The sequence below is a fragment of the Bufo bufo genome, chromosome 1, assembly GCF_905171765.1.
Source record: "Bufo bufo chromosome 1, aBufBuf1.1, whole genome shotgun sequence".
Taxonomy (NCBI): Eukaryota; Metazoa; Chordata; class Amphibia; order Anura; family Bufonidae; genus Bufo; species Bufo bufo.
Genome location: NC_053389.1, coordinates 113914404 through 113937230, shown reverse-complemented (window position 1 = coordinate 113937230; position 22827 = coordinate 113914404).

Below are 22827 nucleotides of genomic sequence, written 5' to 3'. Positions count from 1 at the left end.
TATCTAATATATATCTACTGGTATCTATGCAATATAATTCTGATATCTATCTATCTATCTATCTATCTATCTATCTATCTATCTATCTATCATAAGAATATTTTAACTATAAAACTATTAAGCTGTTACATGCTACAAATCACCGGTATTGATAAGAATAATCGCGGTTGATGGCAGTCCATGATAAAATCACATACCTGTCCTTATGAAGTGGGTCTTACTCCAGAGCTTGAGATATGGGAACTCAGTCACACGGCATGAGAATTGTCGTATTCAGCTCAGGAGCCTCTTTTTTGCTGATATATTAGTTTGCAGCCCATTTAACCTGAGCATTGGATGCTTAGCAACTAGATGACTATATCCATACGTCGGTCCTGTCAGGTAACTAATCCCCTGGCCGCTGAGAATTCCTCACCCTGTATCTATATGAGCACCTGGTGGACTCTCAGAATCTCCTATCTATATCATTTTATTGTAAGAGGATTGAGGCCAGAAAACATGAGTTGGGTTTCATTAGTATTGGTAAAAAGTTACGTCTCTGTCCACAACACTGTACATGCCACATTGTAGTGCATGATACAGTAAGTGAATTTAAACATGATTAGTATAAACAAACGACTTTCCTAAAATAAAATAAAATAAAAAAAGGAAGAAATACTGTAAATAGATGGACCAGGTGGTCCATGTCTGCCTCAATATTCGATGTTTCTATGTTAAATAAATTACATAAATCTGTCTTTCTCTATAGATAAACTGAAGCACTCAAGTCTATGTATGGTATCTATTTCATATCTATCTATCTATCTATCTATCTATCTATCTATCTATCTATCTATCTCATATCTATCTATCTATCTATCTATCTATCTATCTATCTATCATCTATCTATCTCATATCTATCTCATATCTATCTATCTATCTATCTATCTATCTATCTATCTATCTATCTATCTATCTATCTATCTATCTATCTATCTATCATATCTATCATATCTATCTATCTATCTATCATCTATCTATCTCATATCTATCTATCTATCTATCTATCTATCTATCTATCTATCTATCTATCTATCTATCTATCTATCTATTTATTATCTATCATCTATATCTATCTATCTATCTATCTATCTATCTATCCATCTATCTATCTAGAATAAAGATAGAATAAAGGCAGCACTCCAGTCTTGGCAAAAAACGTGGATCTTTAATACACCAAATGCAACGTTTCAGCTCATCTCAATGGAGCCTTTGTCAAGCAGTGATACAGTAAGACAGTGCTCAATAGTGATATTTGAAGGGTCAAGCACTGTGGGGGTAGAGGTCTTTAGCTTGTGCTGTGGTACCCGTCTCCCTAGGTGATCCCCACACACATTGTTTAAGTTAATACAGCACCGATTTGTTTACAATACAGGTCCTGTGAGAGGTAACGGGACCGGTGACACTGTACGTGCCCCCGTGCCCAACCCTTGCCCCAATTAAGCATGGACCCTGGTTGCAAGCTAGGGTCTGGTACTCTGTCGGAACCTACCTTGGGCAGACTAGATGGTCCAAATGGTTCTTATCTGCCGACACATTCTATGTTTCTATGTTTCTACCTTGCTCCCTTTTATATAAAGCGCGGTGCTGATTAGTAATTTGTTTATGTTTCCTTGGTTACCGATTTTGACATGCGCAGTTAGCACTGTTTACATTGCAGTTTCCATTCATGATACTGGCAGGGATACTCTGACGTGGGCAGTGGGCATCTTCTGCCGATACTACGATTTATGATAATACAATCCAAGGCAGCACAAACCATAGCCAAAGTCAGGAGTGCCCGCAGTTAGATGCAACCCACCGTCGAAATATACAAAAAGGAAAAGACTGCAGCACTTCCAATAGGTGAAAAAAAAATTCAAGTCCTTTATTCACCCATGCAACGTTTCAGTCCACTTTCTGGGACTGTTCTCAAGCACGCTTGCTTGAGAGCGGTCCCAGAAAGCGGACTGAAACGTTGCATGGGTGAATAAAGGAATTCACATTTTTTTCACCTATTGGAAGTGCTGCAGTCTTTTCCTTTTTATCTATCTTTCTATCTATCTCATATCGATCTATATATCTATCTCTCTATCCAGTATCGCTCAATGTCATATTTACGGTATCTGTCAACCAATATATCTATTTCATATTGGCCTTTCAAACTATCTTCAATTTATCTATCTACAGGTATCTAGCTAGCCAGCTTACAGGGAGTGCAGAATTATTAGGCAAGTTGTATTTTTGAGGATTAATTTTATTATTGAACAACAACCATGTTCTCAATGAACCCAAAAAACTCATTAATATCAAAGCTGAATATTTTTGGAAGTAGTTTTTAGTTTGTTTTTAGTTTTAGCTATTTTAGGGGGATATCTGTGTGTGCAGGTGACTATTACTGTGCATAATTATTAGGCAACTTAACAAAAAACAAATATATACCCATTTCAATTATTTATTTTTACCAGTGAAACCAATATAACATCTCAACATTCACAAATATACATTTCTGACATTCAAAAACAAAACAAAAACAAATCAGTGACCAATATAGCCACCTTTCTTTGCAAGGACACTCAAAAGCCTGCCATCCATGGATTCTGTCAGTGTTTTGATCTGTTCACCATCAACATTGCGTGCAGCAGCAACCACAGCCTCCCAGACATTGTTCAGAGAGGTGTACTGTTTTCCCTCCTTGTAAATCTCACATTTGATGATGGACCACAGGTTCTCAATGGGGTTCAGATCAGGTGAACAAGGAGGCCATGTCATTAGATTTTCTTCTTTTATACCCTTTCTTGCCAGCCACGCTGTGGAGTACTTGGACGCGTGTGATGGAGCATTGTCCTGCATGAAAATCATGTTTTTCTTGAAGGATGCAGACTTCTTCCTGTACCACTGCTTGAAGAAGGTGTCTTCCAGAAACTGGCAGTAGGACTGGGAGTTGAGCTTGACTCCATCCTCAACCCGAAAAGGCCCCACAAGCTCATCTTTGATGATACCAGCCCAAACCAGTACTCCACCTCCACCTTGCTGGCGTCTGAGTCGGACTGGAGCTCTCTGCCCTTTACCAATCCAGCCACGGGCCCATCCATCTGGCCCATCAAGACTCACTCTCATTTCATCAGTCCATAAAACCTTAGAAAAATCAGTCTTGAGATATTTCTTGGCCCAGTCTTGACGTTTCAGCTTGTGTGTCTTGTTCAGTGGTGGTCGTCTTTAAGCCTTTCTTACCTTGGCCATGTCTCTGAGTATTGCACACCTTGTGCTTTTGGGAACTCCAGTGATGTTGCAGCTCTGAAATATGGCCAAACTGGTGGCAAGTGGAATCTTGGCAGCTGCACGCTTGACTTTTCTCAGTTCATGGGCAGTTATTTTGCGCCTTGGTTTTTCCACACGCTTCTTGCGACCCTGTTGACTATTTTGAATGAAACGTTTGATTGTTCGATGATCACGCTTCAGAAGCTTTGCAATTTTAAGAGTGCTGCATCCCTCTGCAAGATATCTCACTATTTTTGACTTTTCTGAGCCTGTCAAGTCCTTCTTTTGACCCATTTTGCCAAAGGAAAGGAAGTTGCCTAATAATTATGCACACCTAATATAGGGTGTTGATGTCATTAGACCACACCCCTTCTCATTACAGAGATGCACATCACCTAATATGCTTAATTGGTAGTAGGCTTTCGAGCCTATACAGCTTGGAGTAAGACAACATGCATAAAGAGGATGATGTGGTCAAAATACTCATTTGCCTAATAATTCTGCACGCAGTGTATATCTGTATGTCAATTTCACATCCATCCATTTCATATGTCTTATTTCAGGTTTCATATTTTTCAGCACTTTATCTATCCCATATTTATTAGTCAATCACTCAATACAGTTTATTTTTGTGTTTCACATATCTACAGTTGCAAGAAAAAGTATGTGAACCCTTTGGAATGATATGGATTTCTGCACAAATTGGTCATAAAATGTGATCTGATCTTCATCTAAGTCACAACAATAGACAATCACAGTCTGCTTAAACTAATAACACACAAAGAATTTAATGTTGTCATGTTTTTATTGAACACACCATGTAAACATTCACAGTGCAGGTGGAAAAAGTATGTGAACACTTGGATTTAATAACTGGTTGAACCTCCTTTGGCAGCAATAACTTCAACCAAACGTTTCCTGTAGTTGCAGATCAGACGTGCACAACGGTCAGGAGTAATTCTTGACCATTCCTCTTTACAGAACTGTTTCAGTTCAGCAATATTCTTGGGATGTCTGGCGTGAATCGCTTTCTTGAGGTCATGCTACAGCATCTTAAATCGGGTTGAGGTCAGGACTCTGACTGGGCCACTCCAGAAGGCGTATTTTCTTCTGTTTAACCCCTTAAGGACTCAGCCCTATTTCACCTTAAGGACCAGGCCATTTTTTGCAAATCTGACCAGTGTCACTTTAAGTGCTGATAACTTTAAAACGCTTTGACGTATCCAGGCCATTCTGAGATTGTTTTTTCGTCACATATTGTACTTCATGACACTAGTAAAATTAAGTCAAAAAAATTCATTTTTATTTATAAAAAAATACCAAATTTACCAAAAATTTGTAAAAAATTGCAAATTTCCAAGTTTCAATTTCTCTACTTCTATAATACATAGTAATACCTCCAAAAATAGTTATTACTTTACATTCCCCATATGTCTACTTCATGTTTGGATCATTTTGGGAATGATATTTTATTTTTTGGGGATGTTACTATGCTTAGAAGTTTAGAAGCAAATCTTGAAATTTTTCAGAAATTTTCAAAAACCCAATTTTTAGGGACCAGTTCAGGTCTGAAGTCACTTTGCGAGGCTTACAAAATAGAAACCACCCCCAAATGACCCCATTCTATAAACTACACACCTCAAGGTATTCAAAACTGCCATACAGTTTTTGGAAGGCAGGTTTTGCTGGACTGTTTTTTTTGACACCATGTCCCATTTGAAGCCCCCTGATGCACTCCTAGAGTAGAAACTCCATAAAAGTGACCCCATCTAAGAAACTACACCCCTCAAGGTATTCAAAACTGATTTTACAAACATCGTTAACCCTTTAGGTGTTCCACAAGAATTAATGGAAAATAGAGATACAATTTCAAAATTTCACTTTTTTGGCAGATTTTCCATTTTAATAATTTTTTTCCAGTTACAAAGCAAGGGTTAACAGCTAAACTAAACTCAATATTTATGGCCCTGATTCTGTCGTTTACAGAAACACCCCATATGTGGTTGTAAACCACTGTACGGGCACACGGCAGCGCGCAGAAGGAAAGGAATGCCATACGGTTTTTGGAAGGCAGGTTTTGCTGGACTTTTTTTTTGACACCCATGTCCCATTTGAAGCCCCCTGATGCACCCCTAGAGTAGAAACTCCATGAAAGTGACCCCATCTAAGAAACCACACCCCTCAAGGTATTCAAAACTGATTTTACAAACGTCGTTAACCCTTTAGGTGTTCCACAAGAATTAATGGAAAATAGAGATGCAATTTCAAAATGTCACTTTTTTGGCAGATTTTCCATTTTAATAATTTTTTTCCGGTTACAAAGCAAGGGTTAACAGCCAAACTAAACTCAATATTTATGGCCCTGATTCTGTAGTTTACAGAAACACCCCATATGTGGTCGTAAACCGCTGTACAGGCACACGGCAGGGGGCAGAAGGAAAGGAATGCCATACGGTTTTTGGAAGGCAGGTTTTGCTGGACTGTTTTTTTTGACATCATGTCCCATTTGAAGCCCCCCTGATGCAACCCTAGAGTAGAAACTCCATAAAAGTGACCCCATCTAAGAAACTACACCCCTCAAGGTATTCAAAACAGATTTTACAAACGTCGCTAACACTTTAGGTGTTCCACAAGAGTTATTGTCAAATGGAGATGAAAGTTCAGAATTAAAATTTTTGGGCAAATTTTCCATTTTAATCCATTTTTCCCAGTAACAAAGCAAGGGTTAACAGCCAAACCAAACTCAATATTTATGGCCCTGATTCTGTAGTTTACAGAAACACCCCATATGTGGTTGTAAACAGCTGTACGGGCACACGGCAGGGCGCAGAAGGAAAGGAATGCCATACGGTTTTTGGAAGGCAGATTTTTCTGGACTGTTTTTTTTTTGGCGCCATGTCCCATTGAAGCCCCCCTGATGCACCCCTAGAGTAGAAACTCCAAAAAAGTGGCCCCATTTTAGAAACTACGGGATAGGGTGGCAGTATTGTTGGTACTAGTTTAGGGAACATATGATTTTTGGTTGCTCTATATTACACTTTTTGTGAGGCAAGATAACAAGAAATAGCTGTTTTGGCACCGTTTTTATTTTTTGTTATTTACAACATTCATCTGACAGGTTAGATCATGTGATATTTTTATAGACCAGGTTGTCACGGATGCGGCGATACCTAATATGTATACTTTTTTTTATTTATGTAAGTTTTACACAATGATTTCATTTTTGAAGCCCAAAAATGTTTTAGTGTTTCCATAGTCTGAGAGCCATAATTTTTTCAGTTTTTGGGCGATTACCTTGGGTAGGGTAAGATTTTTGCGGAATGAGATGACGGTTTTATTGGCACTATTTTGGGGTGCGTGTGACTTTTTGATCGCTTGCTATCACACTTTTTGTGATGTAAGGTGACAAAAAATGGTTTATTTAGCACAGTTTTTATTTTAATTTTTTTACGGTGTTCATCTGAGGGGTTAGGTCATGTGATATTTTTATAGAGACGGTCGATACGGACGCGGCGATACCTAATATGTATACTTTTTTTTTATTTATGTACGTTTTACACAATAATATAATTTTTTAAACAAAAAAAAATATCATGTTTTAGTGTCTCTATATTCTGAGAGCCATAGTTTTTTCAGTTTTTGGGCGATTATCTTAGGTAGGGTCTCATTTTTTGCAGGATGAGATGACTGTTTGATTGGCACTATTTTGGGTTGCATATGACTTTTTGATCGCTTGCTATTACACTTTTTGTCATGTAAGGTGACAAAAAATGGTTTATTTAGCACAGTTTTTATTTTTTATTTTTTACGGTGTTCATCTGAGAGGTTAGGTCATGTGATATTTTTATAGAGCCGGTCGATACGAATGCGGAGATACAAAATATGTATACTTTTCCCCCCCCCTATTTTTTACCAATTTTTTTTAACTTTATTTGGGGAAAATGTGTCACTGATGGTGTTGCAGAAAACTAGAAGTCACAAATAAAGATCCAACTGACTTGATCCCAAACTAAGGAACATATGTGTCACGAGTTGGAGGTCCCAGGAGAGACCACCGCGTCGTCAAGCAATAAACGGAAATCAGGTACAGACACATAAGAGTTTATTGCACAAACAGAAACATGGAAAGCAGCACAGATAAAACATGAGCTCTATGTACCGTCAGCACAGTGGGAGAAAACCCCCACTGCGCCACTGTCTAGTAATACTCCAGAGGGGCGTAACTAAGCAACTCCTGGTTTTCACTAGAGCCCTAGATGGTAGGGTTAGACTTAGCCACAGGAAGTTGCCAGGGTCCACTCTGGAGCGTGACCTAGACAGTGACAGCAGGAGCGAATGGACAACAGGTACCAGAAGGTACCGACGGCACATAGGCATACAGGTAAATACAAAACAGGGCAAATAATAACACAAGCAGGAGTTCATGCAAGGGAGCAGGAGTGGCAATGAGCAGAGAAGGACTTGCTCCACCAGTAGTAAACTGCATGGCCTTGTCATGCCACTCTGCTGCAAAGGCTTGCTGAACACAGACATATGAATACAAAACAGGGCAACTAATAATACAAACAGGAGTTCACGCAAGGGAGCAGGAGTGGCAATGAGCAGAGAAGGACTTGCTCCACCAGTAGTAAACTGCATGGCCTTGTCATGCCACTCTGCTGCAAAGACTTGCTGAACACAGACATCAGAATAAAAAGCAAAGTAACTAAAACATAACTGGCAGAACAGAAAGACAGGAAAAAGGACGCAAATGAACAAGTAGGGAAACTCACAGAGCACAGACAGACAGACACAGATCCCATGGGTCAGCAGCATGGGAGAGAGTACAAACCAGGAGCAAAGCAGGACAAGACAACACACACCAGGAGAGCTGACACAGAACTGAGGAAACCTCAGCCTTATATACAGGTTCCATGGGTGCAGCAGAGAGACCACACCCATGGAGCAGACAGAGGATTAACTCCTAATAGGAATACAGGGGAGTTAACCCATACAGAACCACAAAAGACACACAGGAACAGAACTTCAGCGAGGAGCGCTGAATGAGCAAGAACGTTAGGTCACAGTCAAAGGTAACGACTGTGACACTCCCACCCCTCAAAGCCCCCCCCCTCTCCTCCCAAACAGAAAGGGGAAGAAGTGGGGGCAACAAACCAAACAGAACCAGGCAAGGGGACAGAAATCAAAGGGGTGACGAGGTACAAGGGCAGGAACACATACGACGACCGCAAACAGCCCAACCCCTGAAAACCAGCCTACACGGAGGGTCCGCAGCCAGTACGCCAGGGGAAGATAGCCAGCCAACACGGCATACACGTCAAGTGAACTGCACCAAGAAGTTACCTCCCCCTCCACTCTCCCTCTGGAGAATGACATATCTGCCAAGAACTAATTGGCCAGACATGCAGACACCCCCTTTCGGAGGATTGGGACCAGGAACAGGAACCAGACAGGAATACAAAGAAAATCAGAATCAAAGGGGTACAGAGGTACACAAGCAGAACACATAAGACAACCGCAGCCAGCACGCAGCCCCTAGCAACCAGCCTACACGGTAAACGCAGCCAGTACGCCAAGAGGAATGCAGCCAGCCTACACGGCCACAAAAGTCATGGTGAACTGCAGTGTGCTAACACCTCCCCCTCCACTCTCCCTCCGGAGAATGGCATGTCTGCCAAGAACTGATTGGTCAGACATGCTGACACCCCCTTCCGGAGGCCAGGACCAGAAGCAGATACCTGCGCCGATAAAGGAAAACACGGCCGTAGGCAGAACTGCAAGCTCAAAAGGTTAAACCGGACGTCGCCCCTGGCAACCAGCATACACGGAGAACACCGCAGCCAGTACACCAAGGCAACCAAATCCGATACCTAAAGGCAGCATACAGAGGGAAATACAGAAAGCACACACATTACAGATAAACAGAAAACAGAACAAAAAAAAAACTCTGTGAAAGTTCACTTGTTCATTCTGTCACGAGTTGGAGGTCCCAGGAGAGACCACCACGTCGTCAAGCAATAAACGGAAATCAGGTACAGACACATAAGAGTTTATTGCACAAACAGAAACATGGAAAGCAGCACAGATAAAACATGAGCTCTATGTACCGTCAGCACAGTGGGAGAAAACCCCCACTGCGCCACTGTCTAGTAATACTCCAGAGGGGCGTAACTAAGCAACTCCTGGTTTTCGCTAGAGCCCTAGATGGTAGGGTTAGACTTAGCCACAGGAAGTTGCCAGGGTCCACTCTGGAGCGTGACTTAGACAGTGACAGCAGGAGCGAATGGACAACAGGTACCAGAAGGTACCGACGGCACATAGGCATACAGGTAAATACAAAACAGGGCAAATAATAACACAAGCAGGAGTTCATGCAAGGGAGCAGGAGTGGCAATGAGCAGAGAAGGACTTGCTCCACCAGTAGTAAACTGCATGGCCTTGTCATGCCACTCTGCTGCAAAGGCTTGCTGAACACAGACATATGAATACAAAACAGGGCAACTAATAATACAAACAGGAGTTTACGCAAGGGAGCAGGAGTGGCAATGAGCAGAGAAGGACTTGCTCCACCAGTAGTAAACTGCATGGCCTTGTCATGCCACTCTGCTGCAAAGACTTGCTGAACACAGACATCAGAATAAACACAAAGTAACTAAAACATAACTGGCAGAACAGAAAGACAGGAAAAAGGACGCAAATGAACAAGTAGGGAAACTCACAGAGCACAGACAGACAGACACAGATCCCATGGGTCAGCAGCATGGGAGAGAGTACAAACCAGGAGCAAAGCAGGACAAGACAACACACACCAGGAGAGCTGACACAGAACTGAGGAAACCTCAGCCTTATATACAGGTTCCATGGGTGCAGCAGAGAGACCACACCCATGGAGCAGACAGAGGATTAACTCCTAATAGGAATACAGGGGAGTTAACCCATACAGAACCACAAAAGACACACAGGAACAGAACTTCAGCGAGGAGCGCTGAATGAGCAAGAACGGAAGGTCACAGTCAAAGGTAACGACTGTGACAATATGGGTGATCCCTACAAAATCCCTAGAGCTCTCCCAGACTGCTCAGCCCATGCAAAGATCTTAATGATAGAAAGTTGCATGCCCCCGTACCTAGACTGAGTAACACCTGAAAACCCTATAATAGTGATTGGACACGACCACCGGCTCCCTGCACTCAATACGGAGGGAGTCAGGGTCACCTAGAATCAAGCCAACAGGAAAACACAAATAAAGGAATAGACTTATCTGAGGAACCAGCAGTTGCAGCATCTAGCAGTGAGCACAATCCACAAAGTGGTATAAACCGCAAAGTGAAGCAGTATGGGAGGGGATATAAAGGGAGCCGATCACTGCTAATAGATAACAGTTGGGAGAGGGAGGAGAGAAACCAAAACAAAAGAACATCATGCAAGAGGTACTGAAGAACGTCTGTCAGAACTTCTCAGAGATCTGGCGGTGACAAAATGACGTTTTTGTTTATTTTTACTTGAAACATTTAATTTTTGGGGGGGGGGACTTCATTTTTTAAACTTTTTTTTCACTTAAATTTTTGTCCCACTTTGGGACTTGAACTTTGGGGGGAATATTCCTTTACAATGCATTCCAATACTTCTGTATTGGAATGCATTGGCTGTATGAGTAATAATGTGTGTATTACTCATACAGCTTCCGGGGCCTGTGAGATCCAGGGGGCTGGATCTCACAGGCTCTTCATCGGAAGGCAGCGCGATGCCTTCCTTAGACATCGCGCTGCCTTCCATGCCATCGGGTCCCCCCCACAGCCGCATGGCGACCCGATGGCACCGCCGCACAGCCGCCGCAACCGCAGGTAAAGCCGCAAACCGCAGGTCTGAATTGGCCTGCGGTTTGCGGCGATCGCCGATACGGGGGGTCACATGACCCCCCCGGCATTGTGACAGGATGCCCGCTGAATGATTTCAGCGGGCATCCTGTTCCGATTAACCCCCGCCGCGCCGCAATCGCGGTTTAAACTACGTCATGGGTCCTTAAGGACTCAGAAAACATGCCGTACCGGTACGTCATGCGTCCCTAAGGGGTTAAGCCATTCTGTTGTTGATTTACTTCTATGCTTTGGGTCGTTGTCCTGTTGCAACACCCATCTTCTGTTGAGCTTCAGCTGGTGGACAGATGGCCTTAAGTTCTCCTGCAAAATGTCTTGATAAACTTGGGAATTCAGTTTTCCTTTGATGATAGCAATCCGTCCAGGCCCTGACGCAGCAAAGCAGCCCCAAACCATGATGCCCCCACCACCATACTTCACAGTTGGGATGAGGTTTTGATGTTGGTGTGCTGTGCCTCTTTTTCTCCACACATAGTGTTGTGTGTTTCTTCCAAACAACTCAACTTTGGTTTCATCTGTCTACAGAATATTTTGCCAGTACTGCTGTGGAACATCCAGGTGCTCTTGTGCAAACTGTAAACGTGCAGCAATGTTTTTTTTGGACAGCAGTGGCTTCCTCTGTGGTATCCTCCCATGAAATCCATTCTTGTTTAGGGTTTTACATATCGTAGATTCACTAAAAGGGATGTTGGCATATGCCAGAGACTTTTGTAAGTCTTTAGCTGACACTCTAGGATTGTTCTTCACCTCATTGAGCAGTCTGCGCTGTGCTCTTGCAGTCATCTTTACAGGACGGCCACTCCTAGGGAGAGTAGCAGCAGTGCTGAACTTTCTCCATTTATAGACAATTTGTCTTACCGTGGACTGATGAACAGCAAGGCTTTTGGAGATACTTTTATAACCCTTTCCAGCTTTATGCAAGTCAACAATTCTTAATCGTAGGTCTTCTGAGAGCTCTTTTGTGCAAGGCATCATTCACATCAGGCAATGCTTCTTGTGAAAAGCAAACCCAGAACTGGTGTGTTTTTTTTATAGGGCAGGGCAGCTGTAACCAACACCTCCAATCTCATCTCATTGATTGGACTCCAGTTGGCTGACACCTCACTCCAATTAGCTCTTGGAGATGTCATTAGTCTAGGGGTTCACATACTTTTCCCACCTGCACTGTAAATGTTTACATGGTGTGTTCAATAAAAACATGGTAACATTTAATTATTTGTGTGTTATTAGTTTAAGCAGACAGTGATTGTCTATTGTTGTGACTTAGATGAAGATGAGATCACATTTTATGACCAATTTATGCAGAAATCCATATCATTCCAAAGGGTTCACATACTTTTTCTTGCAACTATATATATCTACTTTTTATCTATCTATATATCTATCTATCTAGAACTAGAAATATCAGCACACCAGTATATGCACTAAGACACAAGTAAACGGTGAATATGTGAAAAAGGTAAAAAGCATGACTGTTATACTTACTATTAGACAAAGTAGAAGCTCTTAGCGCATATTATTGATCAAAAATATGTCGGGCCCATCTACTAATCGACAAGGTGGCTTCTAACAGACAGGGCCTACTCTAACATGTGCTGGTATCCTACAAGATTCTGGGTCAAAGGACCTATACATATATAATAGCCTTGGTAGCTTGCACCTGCTTTTAACTAATTCCACCTGGAGGTGCTGGTTCATTCTTTGTTTATTTCTATACATATAGGGGAACAGGCATCCTCTACAGGAACTTAGCACTCCTGCCCACCCGCCTGCTGGCTTTTTAATCAGGAATATCACAATAGCTGGATGCTCCTTTGACCCAGAATCTTGTAGGATACAAGCCTGTGTTAGAGTAGGCCCCGTCTATTAGAGGCCACCTTGTCGATTGGTAGATGGGCCCGACATATTTATTGCATTCATGCATTTTACCTTTTTCACATATTCACCGTTTACTTGTGTCTTAGTGCATATAGTGGTATGCTGCTATTTCTAGTTCTACATATATAATAGCCTTGCTAGCTTGCACCTGCTTTTCCTTATCCACCTAGAGGTGCTGGTTCATTCTTTGTTTCTATCTATCTATCTATCTATCTATCTATCTATCTATCTATCTATCTATCTATCCTCTCTTGTTCATTTATTTGTATCTAGATCACTTCCATTTACTTTTCACTAGGTAGATGTCACTGGGCACGGCGGTTTGATTTACTGTACACATGTTCATCACTCGTCAACATTAGGCTACTTTCACACTTGCGCTCGGTGCGGATCCGTCTGGTATCTGTACAGACGGATCCGCACCTATAATGCAAACGCTTGCATCCGTTCAGAGCAGATCCGTCTGCATAAACAGCTTTTTCAGATCTGAGTTTTCACATCGTGAAAACTCAGATCCAACAGTATATTCTAACACAGAGGCGTTCCCATGGTGATGGGGACGCTTCAAGTTAGAATATACTAAGAACTGCGTACATAACTGCCCCCTGCTGCCTGGCAGCACCTGATCTCTTACAGGGGGCTGTGATACGCACAATTAACCCCTCAGGTGCCGCACCTGAGGGGTTAATTGTGCGTATCATAGCCCCCTGTAAGAGATCAGGTGCTGCCAGGCAGCAGGGCCCCCCCCCCTCCCTCCCTCCCTCCCCAGTATTAAATTCATTGGTGGCCAGTGCGGCCCCCCCTCCATCCCCAGTATTAAATTCATTGGTGGCCAGTGCGGCCCCCCCTCCCTCCCTCCCTCCCCAGTATTAAATTCATTGGTGGCCAGTGCGGCCTCCCCTCTCCCCCCCCTAATTAAAATCCCCCCCCCCCATTGGTGGCAGTGGAAGTGAATAATCTGGAAGTGCCCCTCCCGAGACCAGGCTCTGGATCTGCCACTGGACACAGCTCGCAGTCGGTCTCTTACAGCAGGCCGGCCCGAGATTGTGTGAAAAACTATTTGTTACAAAGATTGTTTTCCTCTTTGTGTATGTTTAGGTGAACCAAGGGGATGGGAGGGGGGCACAAGATTAGCTCGCACAGGGCGCCTGAACACCTAAGGCCAGCCCTGTCCACAGTGCGTCCATAATAGTGCCATTCACAGTGTATCCATAACAGTGACATCCACAGCGCCCCCATAACAGTGACGTCCACAGCGCCCCCATACCAGTGACGTCCACAGCGCCCCCATAACAGTGACGTCCACAGCGCCCCCATAACAGTGACGTCCACAGCGCCCCCATAACAGTGACGTCCACAGCGCCCCCATAACAGTGACGTCCACAGCGCCCCCATAACAGTGACGTCCACAGCGCCCCCATAACAGTGACGTCCACAGCGCCCCCATAACAGTGACGTCCACAGCGCCCCCATAACAGTGACGTCCACAGCGCCCCCATAACAGTGACGTCCACAGCGCCCCCATAACAGTGACGTCCACAGCGCCCCCATAACAGTGACGTCCACAGCGCCCCCATAACATTGACATCCACAGTACCGCCTTGTGCCATCCAGTGCCCCCTTGTTTGCCATCCAGTTCCCCTGTTTGCCATCCAGTTCCCCTGTTTGCCATCCATTGCCCCATTGTGCCATCCAGTGCCCCCTGTTTTCCATCCAGTGCCCTTGTTTGCCATCTAATACTCCCATTCTGCCATCTGTTGCCCCATTCTGCCATCCAGTGCCCCTTTGTGCCATCCAGTGCCCTTTTGTGCCATCCAGTGCCCCCATTGTGCCATCCAGTGCCCTTATTGTGCCATCCAGTGCCCTTATTTGCCATCCAGTGCCCTTGTTTGCCATCCATTGTCCCCCTTGTGCCATCCAGTTCCCCCTTGTGCCATCCAGTGCCCCTTGTGCCATCCAGTGCCCCCATTGTGCTATCCAGTGCTCCTTTGTGCCATCCATTGCCCCCTTGTGACATCCATTCCCCCAATTGTACCATCCAGTGCCCCCTGTTTGCCATCCAAAGTGCCCCCAGGGACATGCACAGCATAGTGATCAGCCTCTGTGGCTGATCGCTATGCTGTCACTCCTTACATTGCGCTGTGCAGGAGTCAGTACAGACTTCACATAGAAGCCTGTACACTGCAGAGAGTGGCCGGCAATCCCACGCATGCGCACTATGATTCAGCAAAGCACACTTGCGTTGTAAGTGAAGACGGCCGGGCGGAGCTTTCTTTTTCAGGAGGCGGTGATTTCATTCATGACAATCCATCTCCTGCACAAGAAAGGAAGAGAAGAATACGGAGGCTAACCGGAAGACAAGAAAGCCCGACAGGAGCAGTCACATGACCGGGTGGTGGATCTTGGAACCGACTGCGCTGTGGAAGGTACGTATGTGCTCAATAATCTTTCCTCCATAAGTTAGCTTTTAATAAAAAAAAAAAAAGGTTAAGACCGGAGAACCCCTTTAAATACTATGGTATGCCTAGGGCAGTGTTATGTCACAACTATAGGGTATATTACACAGCCCAATTTAACAGGCAATTGTCGGGAAGGAAGCATTCTTCCCAGCAATCACCTACTCGCTAGCGGAGGATACCCCTATTATTACATGCAGTAATCTCCTCCAGAGTATGGGGAGGAGCGATTATTATAGCTTTGCTCTTCCCTATACTGAATCATTGTTTGCCAGCAGCAGATCGTGATTAGACAGCACAATCTGTTGCCTGCAAATGATGATTTTTTTAACCTGTCGAAAGATTTGGATTGCTTGATAAATGAGCAATTACAAACAAGCAGACACTACTCTATCTAGACACATACTAGCAGAACACAATGGCAAAAGTGACAACCTAAAAATATGGGGGATAACAAAAATCAAATCAGGCCCCAGACAGGGTGATAGACAAAAAATTGCAGCAGGAAGAAACCCGCTGGATATACAGACTAAAAAGCCTTTCACCTCAAGGCCTCAATGAAGGTTTCACCTATGCATCTTTCCTGTAAAATATGATAACCAAAGTTAAGTATAGCAAATAGAAATCCAAAATAAATAAATGAATCTATCTGACCTCTTTGAACAAAAACAACAGAGAAGTGGCAAACAACTAGTATATTGAAAATTAAAAATAATTAGCAAAAAATATAAATTTATTATATTACCTCCCAACAGATTCAGCAATATGAACCAACCTGCAGGAAAAATAAGAAAAGCGAAAAAATACCAGAATTAGAACAATATCAAGTAATTCATACAATTAGGATAATACTAGGTAGATCATCTATAAAAAATTTCCAAATAAATCTATGCATATAAAATATATATAAACTAAATATTTGAGAAACTACACATCCAAATAACAACAGAGAAAAAATATGAGAGATAATAACCCCAAAAAGAAAAATAAATATCTGTGTACCAAATATGTGTAGAAGTCCGTAATAATAACCCTCCAGATTTGAGATATTTTTATACATATAAACAAATATCATTATAATAATATGTAAATATTCGGCACAGCAAGTATTATATCTATCCAATCAGCAAATATGCTATTCAAAATAAAAGATCACTGATATTTTCGAATACCTGTAGGTCATCTAACTGATCGGACCCAGGTAAAAGCTCTAAGTGCGGTGACATGCGCGGGAATATAGAACCATCGCGCGAATTTAACAAGTTAGAAGAACCTAAATAGCGATCAGCTAAAAGTTCTAAGTGTCAAGACATGCGCGAGATCAAGGAATGATCCGGCGATCCCTGACATCATCACAAGAGCGAACCAAACAGCCAATAGAGCCGCCCAGCGCCGCCCAGCGAAGTGAATATTGATGAGCTGGGCGGCGCTTCAAACGGCAGTTGTGGCGAGGCTGGCTGGGCGCAAGCTGAGGTGAAACACCGCCCCTTGGGCAGATTGAACCCGATTCCAGCAGGTTATAAAACTTCACATTACAGTAGTTATAAGGTGGACATGTGCAGCATACGGGTAGGTTACCCGACACTGCTATATCATAACGTGTATTTCCCTTTAAGCCAGTTAGGCCTGTTGCAGGCAATCCTTGTTCCAGTCAGCAGAGGGAGCTCCCAGTTGAGTATAAATAGGCTAGGGCCTAGCCTAGGAAGGGAGTTCAGAAGTTTCCAGAGTCAGTGCTGGGAGAGACAGAGGCAAGTCCAGAAAAGCAAGAGGTACTCAAGACAACAGAGGAGGTACTTGATAATTATAAAACCAAGTATATAAGCCAGAGCTAGGGCATTGGGCCTTGGAGAAGAGTTTCTATGTTCCAGGATCAGTCAGGAATAGAGTGCAAGCCGCCTGTACTACAAATCCTGTGTTTAACACTCTGATGTCACCTTGCTATATATTGCCTGCATCAAATGTACTGAAACCAGCTGTCTGCAAAGGAACTGCGCTTCCATCTATGTCCATGTGTGATGACTACTAAAGTTTGAGTTCTGTTTCAACATCACGTGGTTCCTCAGTTATTCCTGCTATCAGCAAACGGCGTGCCACAGTTTAATTGGCACTGGCGTCACGAACATTACTTATCATTACCTGCCTTGCAGAGAGTCAGCTGTCTCAGGTTAGTGGTCACAATTGCACTACAACACCCAGGAACACTATTAACCCTAACTTGAGTACGCTGCACCTCTCTTTTGGCGTCACGAACAGGATGTGCACGCTTTCTAGTGCAAGAAGCGTGAACTTTGTGCCTTATACAGTTGCCCTGTGACCAAAGTGACAAATTGCCTGTTTTATTAAAGTGGACTTTGTGGACTGAAAAACATACCAAAAGTGTCCCTAAAATCTCCAAAAAGCACTGTGCAGTGTTGTGCTATCAAGAGGAAGGAAATCGCCACATCGGAGTGTGGTTTTATGGACTTTTTACAACCCTGCTTGCTGTCAGGGAATGGTGACCAAGATGGCCACCGGCCGCCTGGAGTAAAGTTTCCCGCGCTGCTGAGGACCTTCGTGGGTGGATCCCTTCAAAGACACAGAAAATCCCGCCCCTCGTCATCATCGCACCGCCGCGGCCCGTCTTCTTCTACGTCACCGCGTACTCAGGACGTCCGGGATCTCTCGAGACTTGGCCTGCGCAAGCCCGGCGATACCGGTAAGAACTTGTAACCGGAGGGAAGGGGATTGTTCCGGCCCCTTTAGTCGCCAGCGGCCACATCGTAATAAGCTAACATGTCAGAACCGGGAGTTCCCGAGCAGCCGGCCCCGGGAGAGCTTGCGGCTCCTAATCATCCTATAGCCCCCAGCATGATGCCCTTTACCATGCCTTACTATTTTGGGGCCCCATGGTTTCCCTGCTACAGAGGAGAGACCCATACCCTGAGAGACTTTAAAGAAAAGTTGCTGGCATTATTCAAACTGTACCCCATAAATGCCGAGCAGCAAATGGAAATCCTGCTAGCGCAGCTGGAGGGAGCTGCCCGCAGGGAGGTATTATCCTGGCCTGCTACTGAGCGGAGTACTCTAGAACAGATATTCACCCGCCTCAGGGCCACTTTTGAAACCAGGACTGCCTCAGAGATAAAGATGCACTTCTTTGGCAAGAAACAGAAGTCCGGTGAGTCCCTCCGTGACTATGCCCTATCACTTCAGGAGGCTTTAGGGGCTGTAATTCAGATAGATCCCAAAGAGGCTGATAATCAGGACCAGACCCTAAGGGAACAATTTATCACCGGGGTGTCTAGTGAGCAAATAAGGACCCAATTAACCACTTCCCGCAACTGTAACGCCGAAAGGCGTCATTGCGGCGGCTCCCCCAGGCTACGCTAACGCCAATAGGCGTCATCTCGCGTGAGCCGAGATTTCCTGTGAACGCGCGCACACAGGCGCGCGCGCTCACAGGATCGGAAGGTAAGCGAGTGGATCTCCAGCCTGCCAGCGGCGATCGTTCGCTGGCAGGCTGGAGATGTGTTTTTTTTAACCCCTAACAGGTATATTAGACGCTGTTTTGATAACAGCGTCTAATATACCTGCTACCTGGTCCTCTGGTGGTCCCCTTTGTTTGGATCGACCACCAGAGGACACAGGTAGCTCAGTAAAGTAGCACCAAGCACCACTACACTACACTACACCCCCCCCCCCCGTCACTTATTAACCCCTTATTAGCCCCTGATCACCCCATATAGACTCCCTGATCACCCCCCTGTCATTGATCACCCCCCTATCATTGATCACCCCCCTGTAAAGCTCCATTCAGACGTCCGCATGATTTTTACGGATCCACTGATAGATGGATCGGATCCGCAAAACGCATACGGACGTCTGAATGAAGCCTTACAGGGGCGTGATCAATGACTGTGGTGATCACCCCATATAGACTCCCTGATCACCCCCCTGTCATTGATTACCCCCCTGTCATTGATTACCCCCCTGTAAAGCTCCATTCAGACGTCCGCATGATTTTTACGGATCCACTGATAGATGGATCGGATCCGCAAAACGCATCCGGACGTCTGAATGAAGCCTTACAGGGGCATGATCAATGACTGTGGTGATCACCCCATATAGACTCCCTGATCACCCCCCTGTAAAGCTCCATTCAGATGTCCGCATGATTTTTACGGATGCACTGATAGATGGATCGGATCCGCAAAACGCATCCGGACGTCTGAATGAAGCCTTACAGGGGCATGATCAATGATTGTGGTGATCACCCCATATAGACTCCCTGATCACCCCCCTGTCATTGATTACACCCCTGTCATTGATCACCCCCCTGTAAAGCTCCATTCAGATGTCCGCATGATTTTTACGGATGCACTGATAGATGGATCGGATCCGCAAAACGCATACGGACGTCTGAATGAAGCCTTACAGGGGCATGATCAATGACTGTGGTGATCACCCCCCTGTCATTGATTACCCCCCTGTAAAGCTCCATTCAGATGTCCGCATGATTTTTACGGATGCACTGATAGATGGATCGGATCCGCAAAACGCATCCGGACGTCTGAATGAAGCCTTACAGGGGCATGATCAATGACTGTGGTGATCACCCCCCTGTCATTGATTACCCCCCTGTAAAGCTCCATTCAGATGTCCGCATGATTTTTACGGATGCACTGATAGATGGATCGGATCCGCAAAACGCATCCGGACGTCTGAATGAAGCCTTACAGGGGCGTGATCAATGACTGTGGTGATCACCCCATATAGACTCCCTGATCACCCCCCTGTAATTGATTACACCCCTGTCATTGATTACCCCCCTGTAAAGCTCCATTCAGACGTCCGCATGATTTTTACGGATCCACTGATAGATGGATCGGATCCGCAAAACGCATCCGGACGTCTGAATGAAGCCTTACAGGGGCATGATCAATGACTGTGGTGATCACCCCATATAGACTCCCTGATCACCCCCCTGTCATTGATTACCCCCCTGTAAAGCTCCATTCAGATGTCCGCATGATTTTTACGGATGCACTGATAGATGGATCGGATCCGCAAAACGCATACGGACGTCTGAATGAAGCCTTACACGGGCGTGATCAATGACTGTGGTGATCACCCCATATAGACTCTCTGATCACCCCCCTGTCATTGATCACCCCCCCTGTCATTGATCACCCCCCCTGTCATTGATCACCCCTCTGTAAGGCTCCATTCAGACATTTTTTTGGCCCAAGTTAGCGGAATTATTATTTTTTTTTTCTTACAAAGTCTCATATTCCACTAACTTGTGTCAAAAAATAAAATCTCACATGAACTCACCCTACCCCTCACGGAAACCAAATGCGTAAAAATTTTTAGACATTTATATTCCAGACTTCTTCTCACGCTTTAGGGCCCCTAGAATGCCAGGGCAGTATAAATACCCCACATGTGACCCCATTTCGGAAAGAAGACACCCCCAGGTATTCCGTGAGGGGCATATTGAGTCCATGAAAGATTGAAATTTTTGTCAGGGGCCCTAATGTGTGGTAAGTAGGTAAATGACCTGTGAAATCCTAAAGGTGCTCTTTGGAATTTGGGCACCTTTGCGCATCTAGGCTGCAATAAAGTGTCACACATCTGGTATCGCCGTACTCAGGAGAAGTTGGGGAATGTGTTTTGGGGTGTCATTTTACATATACCCCTGCTGGGTGAGAGAAATATCTTGGCAAAAGACAACTTTTCCCATTTTTTTATACAAAGTTGGCATTTGACCAAGATATTTATCTCACCCAGCATGGGTATATGTAAAAAGACACCCCAAAACACATTCCTCAACTTCTCCTGAATACAGAGATACCAGATGTGTGACACTTTTTTGCAGCCTAGGTGGGCAAAGGGGCCCATATTCCAAAGAGCACCTTTCGGATTTCACAGGTCATTTTTTACAGAATTTGATTTCAAACTCCTTACCACACATTCGGGCTCCTAGAATGCCAGGGCAGTATAACTACCCCACAAGTGACCCCATTTTGGAAAGAAGAGACCCCAAGGTATTCGCTGATGGGCATAGTGAGTTCATGGAAGTTTTTATTTTTTGTCACAAGTTAGTGGAATATGAGACTTTGTATGAAAAAAAAAAAAAAAAAAAAAATCATCATTTTCCACTAACTTGTGACAAAAAATAAAAAATTCTAGGAACTTGCCATGCCCCTCACGGAATACCTTGGGGTGTCTTCTTTCCAAAATGGGGTCACTTGTGGGGTAGTTATACTGCCCTGGCATTCTAGGGGCCCGAATGTGTGGTAAGGAGTTTGAAATCAAATTCTGTAAAAAATGACCTGTGAAATCCGAAAGGTGCTCTTTGGAATATGGGCCCCTTTGCCCACCTAGGCTGCAAAAAAGTGTCACACATCTGGTATTGCCGTACTCAGGAGAAGGTGGGGAATGTGTTTTGGGGTGTCATTTTACATATACCCATGCTGGGTGAGAGAAATATCTTGGCAAAAGACAACTTTTCCCATTTTTTTATACAAAGTTGGCATTTGACCAAGATATTTATCTCACCCAGCATGGGTATATGTAAAATGACACCCCAAAACACATTCCTCAACTTCTCCTGAGTACGTAGATACCAGATGTGTGACACTTTTTTGCAGCCTAGGTGGGCAAAGGGGCCCACATTCCAAAGAGCACCTTTCGGATTTCACTGGTCATTTTTTACAGAATTTGATTTCAAACTCCTTACCACACATTTGGGCCCCTAGAATGCCAGGGCAGTATAACTACCCCACAAGTGACCCCATTTTGGAAAGAAGAGACCCCAAGGTATTTCGTGATGGGCATAGTGAGTTCATAGAAGTTTTTATTTTTTGTCACAAGTTAGTCGAATATGAGACTTTGTAGGAAAAAAAAATAAATAAAAAAAAATCATCATTTTCCGCTAACTTGTGACAAAAAATAAAAAGTTCTATGAACTCACTATGCCCATCAGCGAATACCTTAGGGTGTGTACTTTCCGAAATGGGGTCATTTGTGGGGTGTTTGTACTGTCTGGGCATTGTAGAACCTCAGGAAACATGACAGGTGCTCAGAAAGTCAGAGCTGCTTCAAAAAGCGGAAATTCACATTTTTGTACCATAGTTTGTAAACGCTATAACTTTTACCCAAACCATTTTTTTTTTACCCAAACATTTTTTTTTTATCAAAGACATGTAGAACTATAAATTTAGAGCAAAATTTCTATATGGATCTCGTTTTTTTTGCAAAATTTTACAACTGAAAGTGAAAAATGTCATTTTTTTGCAAAAAAATCGTTAAATTTCGATTAATAACAAAAAAAGTAAAAATGTCAGCAGCAATG